Source organism: Nyctereutes procyonoides, unplaced genomic scaffold (assembly GCF_905146905.1).
Source record: "Nyctereutes procyonoides isolate TBG_1078 unplaced genomic scaffold, NYPRO_anot_genome, whole genome shotgun sequence".
Lineage (NCBI taxonomy): Eukaryota > Metazoa > Chordata > Mammalia > Carnivora > Canidae > Nyctereutes > Nyctereutes procyonoides.
Window position 1 is genome coordinate 55,855,584 of NW_026575140.1, and position 15,107 is coordinate 55,870,690.

Consider the following 15,107-nt stretch of genomic DNA (forward strand, 5'->3'; position numbering starts at 1 on the left):
GAAGAAACAGCCAGTGCAAAGGCCCTGAGGCAGAGTGAGCCTGGCAGCTTAGGGAATAGCAAGAGGGCGTAATTAGAAGACACAGGTAATTAGGGCTGGGGCAGAGGATGGGTGCCTGACCCAGCCCCTGGCAAAGGGAGGACAATGAAAACCACCTGGTGGATGTGAGGTTGGTCTCAATATTAATGCTCGAATAAAGAATCCAAAACAGCACATTGCTCATGATAGGTGAGAACTATCATGCCACAAGGCCTTGCAAACTTAGGAGAGGAAGGTATGGAGCCTGGAGGCCATTCAGGGTGGGCTGAGGGGGCCTAATTCAGGGTGTGGTAATGGGAACAGAGGAGAAAGCACACTGAGGGAGCTGTCAAGCCGACCTAGATTTGGATGCCAGGGCGTAAAGACAGGGGAGGCATCCGGGGTGACCCTGAGGTCCTTAGGGCCCATGAGACAAACAGTGAAACCCAGAGTGGGGGCAGGTCTGGGGGTGGAGGGCAGATGGATTCAGCCCTGGTTGAGTTTGAGGGGCAACCAGCAAGAGGGAGCTGGTCGGCCCCATTCGCGGGGCCAGAGAGGTCTCCAAATGGGATTGGAAACACTGGGAGGACAGACACTTAACCACCCACCTGCTCTGGGGTCCCCTCCCCCAGCACCTAGGAGGGGGAAGTAGAGGGAGAGGGAGTCTCTGAGCAATGGTGAGCAAAGCGGGGGCCTCCCGGCCACTCTGTCAGGACCACCTCCCACGCCAAGGGCACAGGTGCATGGGTAGCTGACACATGGCAACGGCAGGCCGGGGTCGGCAGGCCGTGGTAGGAAACCCACATTTTTCTTGATCCGAAGGCTCTGCCCCTTCCCACCACACCCCCCTACCTCCCAGAGGTGAGAAACCCAAGCCTGCTGCTAAGTCTCCTTAGGTAGAGAACAGGCACGACAGCCCCCAACCGCCCTGATCATGCAGCAGTCAGGGCCCCCAGCATGGGTGTCCGAGCAAGCCCGTCGTGACTTTCCAGCACAGGAAGACTTAACTTCTCAGGGATCCTGAGCTGGACCAGCACACCACAGAACTGCTCATGGCTCTTCTAGAACGGACACCCGAACAGCTGGTCTGGACCCAATCATGCCCCCCGCCTGCCGCCCCGTGAAGTCACAGCTTTCAAACTCATTGGACCGAGATCTTTCCTGTGTCATCGATCTGAGAGGCACATTTTTGTACCATCTCTGGAACCACCGCAGGCCAGGCAGCAGCAGTCCCTGGCATCAAAGGAACGTCCAGTCCTGCAGCATAGGAGGTGACCACACAGCACACGGGGTATTGGCAATTCAGAGTTCACAGAGTGACACTGGGTGTCACATGCTGGGTGAGGGGATACCGTCCCTGAGCTCCTTTATAGTTTCCTTTTACCACAGGCACAAATCTTAGGTTCAAGAATCTTAGATGTGATGTGACTCACTAGGTCACTTGCGACACTGGGGCTGGAGGGACCGGTTCCTCGCAGAAAGGAAAAAAATCCATCAGAGGAATTAAAGTAACTCCAGAGTAGCAGCATTCGGACCAGAGGTGTCTGAGACTCAGGGGGGCATTCCTTCCAGGCATCATTCCCACTGCTCTTCCCTCGGCAGAGTAGGACGGGCTCTCCACGGGAGCCTTCCAGACAAAGTGCCTTTTAGCAGAGGCCCAGGGAGGCTAGACTCCCTGGGGGCTCTGCAGCCTTGCACAAGGGTGATATCCTGAATGGCACTGGAAACCAGCTCCATGCAGGCAGCCTGCAACTTCTCCAATCTCTGCAATGATGTCACTGATGGTGTTAATCTCGACTGTCACTGTGTGCCAGACTAGACAATGAAAGCAAGCACTAGGGGCGCCTGGGTGGCTCAGCAGGTGAGCATTTGTCTTCAGCTCAGGGCGTGACCCTGGGGTCCTGGGATCAAGTCCCCCATCGGGATCCCCATAGGGAGCCTGCTTCTCCCTCTGCCTATGTCTCAGCCTCTCTCTCTCTGTGTCTTTCATGAATAAATAAACAAAATCTTTAAAAAAAACAAAAAGCTAGGAAGAACTGTATTGGATAGTGTTGCTGCCAAGCAGGGCCTGGGGAACGCAGAGCCAGCTCCCCGATTCTGCAGGCAAAAACAAAAACAGGACAGGTCACACAGGGCAATGTCCAAAATGGGGCTATGAGCCCCTTGGTTCATTTTAAAATTCTCTTTCTTTTTCCCCACAGCACTTCAGATAAATGTCAGATGGGATTTTTTAAAAATGTTTTTATTTTTAAAATTATTTTTATTATTTAAAAAAATTTTTTTGGACTCTAGGAATCACGTCTTCTGTTCTCAATCCCTAGAAATTCCAGGAAGATTCTGATCTTGGTTACGACTCTGTACTTGGTTTAGGCAAGCATCCACCACACAAGCCCTGGGAATGCAGAGGGATGGAACATTCTAGAGGCCTTGCTGTTTGGGCCAGACCCCCCGGAGGTATACTAAAGGGACCAGGCATGTCGAGGACCCTGGGCTCTTGCTCCTCTGAGGATCTGAATGCAAGGGAAACATCCAGGTTACAACTTTAGGTTCAGATGGAGAAAAGTGGCACAAAAACCGGAGTTGATAAAGAATAAGTGCCAGACTGGAGAGCCCCCACCCCCACCCCCACATACCTCCCTCCAGCGGCCTCCCTGGGTCCCAGGCTGATGGTCAGGAGCATCAAGTTCATGGTCCCATCCTTCCAAACCCTCCCCCTCAGCTAGAGAACCTCAGGAATGGTTCTGGAGTGGGCCAGTCGGATCAGAAGCTCCTGCTCCTGGACCACAGGCGCCAAGATGGCCTGGGACTCCCTGAACCTCGCCTTCTCTTCGGAGTCCCAAGATCAACTCCACCTCAAGCCACTCATGTTTTTTTCATTAATACAATCACTAATGGTGCACGTTTCCTCAGGAGACTTTCCACCGTTCCCCAGCCTGGTCCTTGCCTCCCCATCTCCCCACCCTGAGCCCACAGTGTTTTGTAAAGTCAGGTGTCCCCAGAGAAGGCTGCACATAGCTGGGGAAATCAGGCAACGGAGTCTGGTCCCTTCTCATCTGCACCTGTGCCCCCTTTCTCTGAACATCTGGCTCTGCAGCGTGCACATACCCCCCACCCCCACGCCCCAGAACCACAAACTGGGGATGAAGAGATCATTGCTCTCACCCTTCGTCACAGGCCCCCGCTGTCCAGCAAGCAGCACCAAGCTCCAGAGCCACACAAACAGACACGGGTTGCTTCCGCATCCCTTCTGCTCCCAAAAGCAACCCACCAAGTTCTGGTGGCGCTACTGCCCACGCAGACCCCAAATGTGCCCGCTTCTCTCCGCCATCCCGTCGACACCCACACCTCCACCACGTACACCTGGGAACCCCCACCGCCTCTCCCCCTGCCTACTGTAGGCCTAGCCCTGGCTTGAAACTTCCTAAGTTTCTTAGGAAAACCTAAGCAGGATCACACCAGGCCTCAGGTCTACACACAGCTCCAGCTTCCCTTTATACTTGGAGGAAAAGCCCAATGCCTTCTCTGGCCCCTCCACCATCCAGGCCCTGCCCGCTGCTCAGACTCCCTCCTACCACTTGCTTACCCACAGCCACTCGGCCAGGTGCCAGATCCTTCTCTGGGGGAACACGGGACATATGCAGCCAGACTCACAGCCCCACCCCCAGGGATGGGGGGCTTACTCCTTCCCTCAAACACCCATCCTGGTGACCTAAACACAAGCCCCCTGCAGCTCATGTCTGTGACCCCCAACAGCATGATGCCCTTGCGGCCATGACCCTGCAGTGGCCTTGGATGTCCTTCCCCGTGTGCTTGTCTCCTGTTGCACCTGTCGGGTCCCTGCAAACCACGGGCCTCCTACCAAGGCTCCAGCCTAAGGCTAGGCCTGCCCCGCCCCGGGGGCCCTTCCCCTGTAGCTCAGGCACTGAGTAAGGGCAGTGCGGTGTCACCGGGCCCAGGTACCACTGGACCAAGAGGTGGGAAGTCCACTATCCCCGCTCCTGACTGCCCATGAGCCCTTCACCTTTGTGACACCCACTTCCCTAGATTCTCTTAAGTTCCTGAAATGCTATCTTATTCTCCAGTCCTTTCAGATGTGTTTCCCTTGCATCCACCCCATTCTGTATCCACCCGTTCCTGCTGGCTCTGCTCGGGAGTCAGGCCCCGGCCTTGCCACTTGGCTGTGGGACAAGCTCCTGCAGGTGACTTGGAATTCCTGAGCTTTGGGTTTCTCATCTATAAAACAGACGTGACACCCAGTTTAAAGGCTCTGAGAAGGTTACATCAGACAATGTGATAACGAGCCCAGCATAACACGAAATAGTGATAACTCACATCAGCATTGCCATCGGTAGATGTTTACCAAGCATCCACTCTGTGGAATTGCTTGTGCCACAGTGAATAGCAGAAGGGCAGGAGGCTCACACAGGGCTTGCAAGCTGCCAGAAGTACAGGGGACACACACACACACACACACACACACACACACACACAACACTGCAAACACACGGCATGTCCAGGCACCATCCTAACTCGTGTATCCCTCATACCACCCCCGTGAAGCATCATCCCCATTCTACAGATGAGGAGAGTAAGGCACGGTAAAGTCATGTTACTTGTGCACACGTCATGGTCGGGGTTTTATCAAGCCCATGCAGTCAGGTCCCGGGTCTGAGAGTTGCACCATCTGGCTCTACTGATAGAGCAAAGAGGATGGGGACAAACACTGAAAGAGCAGGTTCCTTTGACCACCCCGCAGCCCCTCAGCATCTACGGCTGTTCAGGGCCCAGGGCAGGTAGGAGCTTGGTAATTAAATAACGATCTGTGCACGGGAGGCCTCTGTGGGATTTGCACGGCATCACCCAGCTACTGCCTGGTCACCACCGGGCCCCTCCTCCCCGTCACTATCACGGTCGGCCTCGTCATTGGAAAAGAAAGCACGGCTGAGCGTGGCCTGAGTGTGGCCAGGGCCTTGTATTAGGCCCAGCACAAGGTGTGGCCGAGGATCTCTTGGAAGTCTGGGCAGACCACCCAGCAGGCTTCCCACCCACAAGCTCCCTCCGAGTTCAGGAAGTGGGATCCGGAGAGAAGCTGGAGGGAGGAGGGCACAGGAGGACGTGTCTGTCCGACCACTGTCATGGCAACAGCCCTTACGGGAGCGGAGCAGGGGCGTCCCTCACCGGCTGGAGCTCTGTGTCCTCGTCCTCCACCACATTTCCACCCTGAATTCCCCACCTCAGGAAGGAAAAAGCAAGGATTGTGCCCGGCACACCCAATTATGGAAGAAAAGCGTCCAGGAGTCAGAGAACATGAGTCAGCAGAGCAGGGTTGCTGATTTTGAAGAAAAACGGATGTGATTATGGGATATAGTGGAACTGAGGGACCCGGGCTGACACAGACCCGCCTTTCCTGGGTATAGGGATGTGGCAGGGCTTCGGGGCAGGGGACAAGCCTTACGCTGCTCACGGCCCAGAGTGCTCACCAGTTCAGAAGCATCCCCGAAGAAAAGCTTTAAAATAATACAGATGGTTTACTCTTACCAGGGATCAAATGTATATTCAAAGATTTCATACAACACGAACAATCCTTTGCTTTTTGGATGGTGTCGTTCCATTCACAAAGCTTCCCAAAGTCTTGAAAGTATAGTGTGAGCCACAAGAGTCAAAACAGTGTGAGCTGGCTTATGAGGAGAGAGAGAACATTTATTTAATCCAATGGAAAGTCTAGAACAAGATCTGTTTGTGTCATCAGATGGGCAAAGGCAGAAATTAGGAAAAGAGAGAACAGTTGGGTAGGAAATAACACTGAGACAACTCGTCTATCAGGCACGAATGACATATGATAGTTCTACCCTGCTTTCATTGCTTCTACCATGATATTTCAGGCAGATGAAGAGTCTACACGTAAGAAATGAACCTGCAAAAATTATCGGAAGAAAAAGTAAGTAAAGAGTTATATAATCTTGGGTTCAAGAAGGCCTTTCTAAAGTATGACACCAAAAGCAAAAGCTGTAATGTATATTTTTGACTACACGTCTGTCAAAAGCACCACAAATTTTAAAATTTCGCTAACAATTAAACCAATCAACCTGAGATAAATATCTGTAAGACAAAAGATGGACCAAAAGTTATAATCTTTTTTTTAAAGATTTTATTGATTTATTCATGAGAGACACTGAGAAAGAGAGAGGCAGAGACACAGGCAGAGGGAGAACCAGGCTCCTTGTGGGGAGCCTGATGCGGGACTTGATCCCAGGACCCCGGAATCACGTCCTGAGCTTAAGGCAGATGCTCAACCACTGAGCCACCCAGGAGTCCCTACAATCTTTAATATATAAAGAGTTCATTCAGAAACAAAGATAAACTTTTACTAGAAAAATAGATGCATGCCCCAGGAGGGAATCCACAAGATATAAATTCAGGAATTATGTTCAACCTTTCTGAATGGTTTCGAGAGACATACAAGTTAAAACAATCCACTGCCACTTCTTTTGTCTTCCAGGTTGGCCAATATTTTTCATAGCCGTTCATGCCCAATACACATGAAGAAGTAGGGACAAGCACTCCGTGCACTGTAAATTGGGATAATTCTAGGGAGAGCCAGGACACAACATGGATCAAAGGTCTTAAGCCTGTGCTCACTCTCTGACCCTGCAATTCCACAGCCAGGAATCCATCCTAAGGCAACACTGAGAATGGTGCAGAGGCCAACCCAGAAGAATGGTCAATACAGCAGAGCTTAGAGGGAAGCAGGCCAAACATCCAAATTTAAATGCCTGATTGACAGAGTCAGGGTGTAGCTCACTGATACAACACTATGCAGCCAGGCCAAACTACAGGATGGAAGACTACCCAGTAATGTGGAAAACAACAATACATTCGTAAGAAATAGGAGGACTTTATGGAGAAACCTGCACGCACATGTGTATGTGCATGCTCAGGAAAAGACCTACAAGGTAACAGTTCCTCTAGGGCATTAGCACAGTTGCCTGGGCTGCTTACCTACCACTTCTATTTTTTATTCATCTAGTCACTTTTATTCCTAATCTGTGTCTCGTAGCTTTTTTTTTATAACAATGAATAGGTAACATGTAATACGTATATTTATAATTCGTGATACAGAAAACAAGACAGTATGATCAGAAACAAGAGCCGGAGACTGGGAGGCTGAGGCTATGCCCTGAGAATCCAAGCACTCCTCAGTATGGAAAGCTCCCCTGGACCCCCTTGCTTGCTGTAGGCCAAGTTTCATAGCACCCCCATGTCCACTCAGGGGTGTCATTGGAAATAAAAGCCATGGCCCCAAATCCAAAGGTTCTCACCCAAATCACCATTTGCTAGTTACAAACCAAACCTGAAGGGACTTTGGGGTGTGGAGGGCAGCAGGCAGGGGTGTTGCTGCTGAAAAAAATATTTGTCCATGGAATTTCCTAGAATCCCAACACATACAGAATAAAACAAGAGCTCCCTGGCTAAGAAGGTGATGGACAGGGTCACCTTCCAGCCTTCCCACATCAGAAGGAGCATGACCAACTGTAGGGCATCAGGTGAGGTGACAGGAGGCAATGAGAGGTCTGGAACTGGTCCCAGGAGGAGTGGACAGGTGGAAATGCAGGTGCGTGCTGCGTCCCCGGAGAAACGTGTTACTGACCAGTGCGGCCAACCCTGGGTGGGGCCTTGGTGTGGCTGAGCATGTGCCGCAGACCACATTCCTCTAAGGGGGTGAGGGAGGCTTCCTGGGCCCAAGAAGGGGAGGCGGCAGGGTCCCCGAGGAGTGCACATGAGCGAGCATGGATCATCGCAGGGCCAGGAATCCTAACAGTCATAGGTGAGCACAGAAATGTCCGGAGGTCCCAGCATCCCAGCAGAGAAACACGAGCCCCAGATTGAGCGGGGGGGGGGGGGGGCAAAACCACAGAGGAAACACACTTGAAGCAGGCCGGATTCACAAAGGATGATCACTCCTGACACGGCGAGGATGTGCTAGTTCAAGGGGAGACAGAGAGCCTCAAGGAGCTCAAAGCTGCATTGAAATGGCCTCAAGGTAAAGGAGAAAGCGTCCTTCAGGAGGAAACAGGACTTTTATCACCAGTGGGTCATTAACAAGCTGGTTGTGGAACATGGTTCCCCCTGCGAGCAGCTCAGCCCCCATGGGAATTGTAATTACGCCATCCAGCTCGGCCCAGTGTGTCCATCTGGACCACCTGCACCCCCGTACTGACACAGGGAGGGTCTCCTTCCTGGTCCCCTATGTGGGGTGGCCTGGTGGCTTCATCCTCAAGGTCCCCCAGGGCATCCCCTTTCCTGGAGGGAGGATGGGGGAGGGGGTGCTCAGGACACGTCCTCAGGGAAAGCCAGAGACATACTTGAAAGGCTGAGGTCAAACCAAACCTGAGCTCAATCTTCGCCAAAGACTATTAACTGTTGGAAAAACTGGGATATTTTGAAGCAGAAGGAAAATGAAAAGGAAGGTTTATACAGAGCCAAATGGCCACCTGAGCAGCAAGCAGCTGGTGCCAAACAATTTAGGGGGGACGTAAGCGCCAAGTGGACGGAGGCCCAAGATGAAGTCGCTATGATGAGTTGGTGGGGGGGAGAGAGGGCAGGACTCGGGGAGTCTTGATGGGGCCCCGTCAACACTGTGCACATAGGCCAACAGCACTGCCAGCTGCCTCCTGGGGGGCTTGCAGGTGAGCAGAAGTCAAATCCCAAGTGGCGCTGAGGTCATCAGCAAAGGCAGCCAGGTGTGGGCAGGCAGGTGGCTGCCATCGGGACTTGGGGAAAAGCAAATTGGAAAGGGTGGGCTGGGCATGGGGGTGGCCGGCGCTCCAGCCTCTCCTGAGTAGAAGAATATCTGAAGAAAACAGTAAAGCCACCCACTGGCCACTTGGGCAGTGAGTGCCCCGCCCCCCATGCCAATTCCTTAGCACAGCAGCTCAGAGAAGCCTGGCAAGCCAAGTTCTAGGAAACCTCCCTAAGATTAGGGTATGAGGCACACCCCCTGCCCAAGGCATTCCTGCAAGCACTTCTGAGGACTAGCTTACTAATCAAAATGGACAAAGGATCTGACAAATGGCCAATAAGCACATGAAAGAGACTTGACACCACCACCACTGGCCATGGTTCCAGTCAAAAAGGCAAATATGCTGGGACACCTAGGGTGGCTCTGTGGTTGAGCATCTGCCTTTGGCTCAGAGGGTGATCCCAGGTCCTGGGATCGAGTCCTGCATGGAGCCTGCTTCTTCCTCTGCTTGTGTCTCTGCCTCTCTCTCTGTGTCTCTCGTGAATAAATAAATAAAATCTCAAGAAAAAGAAAAGGCAAATGCTAACAGGTGCTGGTGTTCCTAATGCGTTCCTCATGCATTCGTGGTAGGAGGGTAACCCAGTGCAGCCACTCCAGGGAGCAGTCCTCAAAAAGTTGAATGCAGAGTTAGCACGTGACCGAGACACCCCCCAGCCCCCCATCATTGAGTGTCCCCCGAAAGAAATGAGACCAAGTGCCCGCGCGAGACCTACCCAAGGATTCTAAGCAGCATGATGCACAAGAGCCAAAAAAGTGGAACCAACCCAAATGTCGATCCAAGGAATGAAAGGACTAAAAAATCTGTACATATATAAGGTAGATCCATACCCCTGAGTATCACTGGGTCAGTGGTAGAGGGTGGGTGGATGGGAGGAAATGGGGAAGGAGCAGGTGGTGAGTACAGCGCTTCTTTTGGGGCCAATGCACACGGATTCTGGTGAGAGCCGCACAGCTGGAGAGACTCAAAACCACAGAAGCGCTCACTCTAAATGGGTGCATTGTATGCAACGTGGATTATAACCTCAATAAAGCTGCTTTAAAAAACAATTCACTTCATGCACTCGTCCCTTTGAGGTAGGCACTGACGTGAATCCTGGTTTACAGGTGAAGAAAACAAGGCTCCAAGAGCAACCTGCCCCCGGGTCACTTGGAAAACGGGCAGGGCCAGGAGCGGGAGGGCTCCGTGCCCCCGAGCACTATTGCAAGCTGCTTTGAGCCTGAGATCGGGCACCTGTCTCTGTTCACAGGCTGCATGCAAGGGGCAGAGAAGCAGACCCCAGCCCCCTCAGGCCTGCCCCCCAAAGGGTCTTAGGCAGGATAGGCAGGGCCCCAAGCCAACAGCTCACTCGGCTGGGGCACAGACCAAAGGCCAGTGGCTCTGCCTGTCTTCAGGGTTCAGAAACATGTAGGCCTGACTCGGGGCAGGGCCAGCCAGGTAGGTGCTCCCCCTGTGGCCCGCCTTTCCTCAGGGGAGCACAGCATCCCTGCAGGAGCTCGGCCCCTGCTGCCACGCCGCCCCTTTCCTGGGCTCCCAGCGACAATCTGCACTGTGTCCTCCCCGCCCTCCCTGCCCTGTCTCGGCCTCCTCTCTATTCACGCGCTGTTCCCTTAGACGCTGCATTTTTTCCTATAACATCATGTCTGATCCAGACTTTCCTAAAAGCACCCTTTGAGACCTTGCAGCTTCCCCGGTGTCGCTCCCTAGGCTGGACCGCACAGGGGGGGCCGTCCTCTCCTCAGCCCGGCAGGGGAGGGGGAGCCCCCCCGCCCCTCCCCCACACTCCATTCAGAGAGCCACAATACACATTTTCATATCAAAAGCCACCCCTTGTACCTCGGGCCGCAAATCCTTCCTGAAAGCAGACAAGATATCCTCAATCCAGAAGAAAATAAACAGGATGTCCCCACTGCCAAAAAATATTTCCAACCCATACTCAGTACGTTAACATTACCAGAACATGCTCCCACCTTCTACGTGTTGTCTGCCTTCAAAATAATGCGTTCTTACCACCTTTCTCGGGGTGTGTGGGGGTTGGACAGGCGGATATTTTTCCGCTGGCCTGTGAAAGGGCTGTCCCCCGGCAATACAAATAAGGCCCTGCACTCCCAGAGGCCATTGGAAGCTGACCTTCTGGGACCTTCTAAAGTGACAATGACAACGTGGTGCATGGGAGTGTTTTCTGGCCAGGGTTTTCAAGCCGAGGCAAGCACTGGCTTCCTCAGCTCCCCAGAGAGGCCGGAATTTCAGCTTTGGAAATAAAACAGGAGCAAGTCAGAGAGCTGTGGGGGAGAGAGAGAAGGAGAGGAGGCAGGAGGGTGGGTGAGGGGGTGTTAGGAGGAAGTCCCCCTCCATCCCAGAGCTCCTTCAGACAGCTAGCAGGAATCCCAGGGGACACCCAGCTTGACCCCTGGGAGCAAAAGATGGGGTACAGGGAATCCCTGGGTGGCACAGCGGTTTAGCGCCTGCCTTTGGCCCAGGGTACGATCCTGGAGACCCAGGATCGAATCCCACGTCGGGCTCCCGGTGCATGGAGCCTGCTTCTCCCTCTGCCTGTGTCTCTGCCTCTCTCTCTCTCTGTGTGACTATCATAAATAATAAATTTAAAAAATTAAAAAAAAAGATGGGGTACAGTAGGTACAGTAGGTCCAGTGAGGGAAGGGATTGCTGGAGGAGGCCGCACAGCTAGTAGATGGCTGGGTGGGTGGCTGGGGGGCCTACCCCCAGGCTGCTTCTCCACAGGGGGAGGGGGTGGCTGTGCCCTCCATGCCACACTGCCTCCCCACCCCCCACCCCCCACCCCCTGCTCCAAGTCTCTGCGTTCTGCAGACACTTGCATGTGTGGACAGGGGTCTGAAAGGCCGGCAGCTCTCCTCCAAGAACAACAGTGGCCTGGCCAGCACCAAGAGGCAATGTGCTCGGTTAACCAAATAAGATGATGAGACCCACAGGCGGCTTTCCCGAGGAAAGCTCTGCCTCTGTGAGGTTCCTCCAATCTGCACCCCCCGCCCCCCAGAGAAACGGAACGCACAGAGTTTGAAGGAAGGGCCACCCAGTCTCTGCCCCTGGGGCCTCCACCCAGTCAGCTCATGCGTGTTTGTTTTTGTTCCAGAGGAAGATTCTCAGACTGGTCACCCAGGAAGGCATGGGGTCCCCTCCTCCCCTGCTCAGGAGCAGCCTGGGCCCTCACTCTTCCTTCTGCTCCTCCTTCTCCTCCTCCACCTCCTCCTCCCAGCTCACAGGCTCTCCTGCACAGCACCCACGGGTGCACGGGGAGAGGCCAGCCTCCCCAGAGGCTGCCTGGGGGGCCTCCAGAGGCCTCACCGAGGCCTGTTGTCTCTGGAGGCTGTGGCCGCGGGAAATGTCAGAGCCGTGTGTCACCGCCCCTGGGGGAAAGATGAGTCAGTGGACAGACCTCCCTCCTGCCTGCCTTCTTTCCTTTGGAGGCCTCCTGATTGTGTTTGTGAAGCTGGTTTTTCAATTAACTGCTGCACACTCGAGTGGGGGCGTCTGTAGCATTTATCAAACCCTTCCCCGGACTGCAGCCGGGATCTGTCCAGCTCCGGAGCCTCCGTGGACCAGGACACCACTAGGAGAGGGGATCCCTGCAGGCCCCAGCCTGACCTTGGGTGGGGACCCAGGCCAAACAGAGCAAGTCTTTGGAGAACCCCTGGTGCTCCTTCCAGTTCCTGCTCAAAAGGTTTCCTCCAAGGCCTTGAACCTACTGATTTGGCCTCAAAATCAGTCCTCCCCCATGAATGAGCTCTAGGCCCAGCACTTCATTCTCTCACTAGCACCAGCACTTCCCGTGTGCCACGGTTCCCTCTCAGAGCAGGCTCAGGCCCTAGGAGGAGCGAGCAGCTGAGCAGCTGCGGGATGATGCAGGGCCTGGCTTTCTGCAGCCCCCAGCCCCCCAGCACCTGCTCCCCGCTGCCTGCCCAACCACCTCCTGGAGGAACGAAGCCCCGAACATCTCACTCGAACCACACACTCTGTGGACTTCTAGAAACATGAAGGGTGTCCTCAGCGGTTCAGAGTCTAAAGGGGGACCTGGATGCAGACGCGAACAAGGACAGTAATGTGACAGATGCTGCCAATCAAGCAGGACCAGGACCTCTGAGAGATGAGAGAGGGAAAAGGCAACGTGTTTCTTCCCACTTTTTTTTCTTTTTTTTTTTTTAAGATTTTATTTATTCATTGATGAGAGACACAGAGACAGAGTCAGAGACACAGGGAGATGGAGGCGAAGCAGGATCGATGCGGGGAGCCCGATGTGGGACTCCATCCCAGGACCCCGGGATCATGCCCTGAGCCAAAGGCGGATGCTCAACCACTGAGCCACCCAGGTGTCCCTTTTTTTTTTTTTTAACTCAAGTAGTAATACATCAATATGTTTTTTTGCAAAAAATCAAACACTCCAGACTCATGCATGGTATACACTACAAATAACCTTTATCCCGCCCAGAGTAACAGAGTCACCCAGACCTTCCTCTAGGTAAGCACCTTTTTTAACAAATGGGAATAAAAAATCTGATCGTGTGTTCATACTATTTTAAGTCCTGCTTTTTTTCCCCTCTACTCTTTGTAAGTCAGTGAACAATACACAATACCTGAATAGCTGAATCATACATAGTTCACATTACAGCTCTACTGGAGCTCACTTTACTACTCTATTGTTGGAGGTGGTTTTTTTGTTTGTTTGTTTGTTTTTGTTTGTTTTTTTTTTTTGTTCCTCACTGCATGCTACATGGATCTCACTCCAGTGATTAACTTTTTAGTTTTCTTGTCATCTTTCCATATACGCCATCTTACTCTGCCTTTTAATGTCAGTGTAAAGTTATTCATTTTTTTTTAAAGATTTCATTTATGTATTCATAAGAGATATTTAGAGAGGCAGAGGGAGAAGCAAGCTCCCTAGGGGAGCCCAATGTGGGACTCGGTCCCAGGACCCCGGGATCATGCCCTGAGCTGAAGGCAGACAATCAACCATAGAGCCACTCAGGTGCCCCAGTCTAATGTCATTCCACCAAGGAATGTTAGCTTCCATTTAGGCAGAGAATGTGCCCGCTTGAGACTGGAGGGCACCAATGTCCAGACATCTGCCCCTGGGTTTCACAGTAAAGTCATCTCCAGAGGTGGGCTCTTACACAGATGTGGTTGATTTTCACTATTCATAGTGGTTCTGTCCTTCCTTTCAGATTTATTTTAATTCCAGTGCAGTTAACTCACAGTGCTTTGAAAAAGTTTCAGACGTTATAATCTATAAAGTCGCTAGAACACTCGGCTGGCAAATACTGAACACTGCTCCTAAGGGAGATCCAGTGTCCGGTTCCTGTGAGCCTCTGGTCACAGCCTTTCTACAAGCGAATCAATACTTAACCTTGTTGTTTATGTGTTTCCCTTTAAAGACACCTATTTGGTGCATGTGGTTGACTGGTTAGCACTGGACTCATGGCCATCATCACTGTAACTCGTGCCTGAGGGAAGCTTATCTAACACGCGTATTTTCTCCATGAGGCGCACCGCACCCTCCTTGTGGTTAGGAGGCACCAGGCACAGCAGCCCTACTGTTAGGGGCTGTTGTAAACAGCAAAGTCACAAACAAAAAGCACAAAAAATTTAAAAAATGTGGCACCAACCAAGTAGACCACAAAAAGGACACTTGTTTACAGAACAAGAACTGAAATAGAAGGCGGAGTGTCACCTTGTTCGACCCCAGCTGGGATGTGCTCATCAGGTGACTCAGTCTCTTCACTCTTGTCCTCATGGACAATGCCATGGTGACTTGGAAATAACCAAGGAAGTCTTATTCTAGGGGCCACAGATAAAATTCAGCGAGTGAGTAGATTTACAAATATGGAATCCACAAATAATGAGAGTTGACGGTACTATTTCTTTTTCCCTGACTCTGTTCTATTTTTTTTTCCCTAGGGGTCCTACTGGCTATCCCTTTACTTATTGTCAAAAGGGCAAGATCTACACAAGTTTGGTATCTGTTAAGGGACAGAGCAGCTCACCCCAGCTCCTATCCTGGCCCACTTTGGCTGGGGGTATGATCACCTGCTCAACTCCACAGCTGGTGGACAGGTTGATGCCACTTCCAACATTTGATCTGATGTGTACCCACTCATCCAAGGGGGCACCTTCCTTTATTACCCACTGCTTGTTTTCTGGGACTCCGAGTAAATGAAAAAATGTGATAACGACGATCCCCTCCTCTCTGGGGGGATGGCACCTCATAGAATATACTGCCTCTGTCAGAATGTACCATTCCTTCTCTACATGGCACCC

At 52.3% G+C, this 15,107-nt stretch overlaps 1 protein-coding gene across 4 annotated transcripts in view; it reads right to left on the reverse strand.

Moving 5' to 3' along the window:
- Positions 1-15,107, reverse strand: part of NTN1 (netrin 1) — a 188,130-nt gene that overhangs the window by 87,666 nt on the left and 85,357 nt on the right. The window lies entirely within an intron of this gene.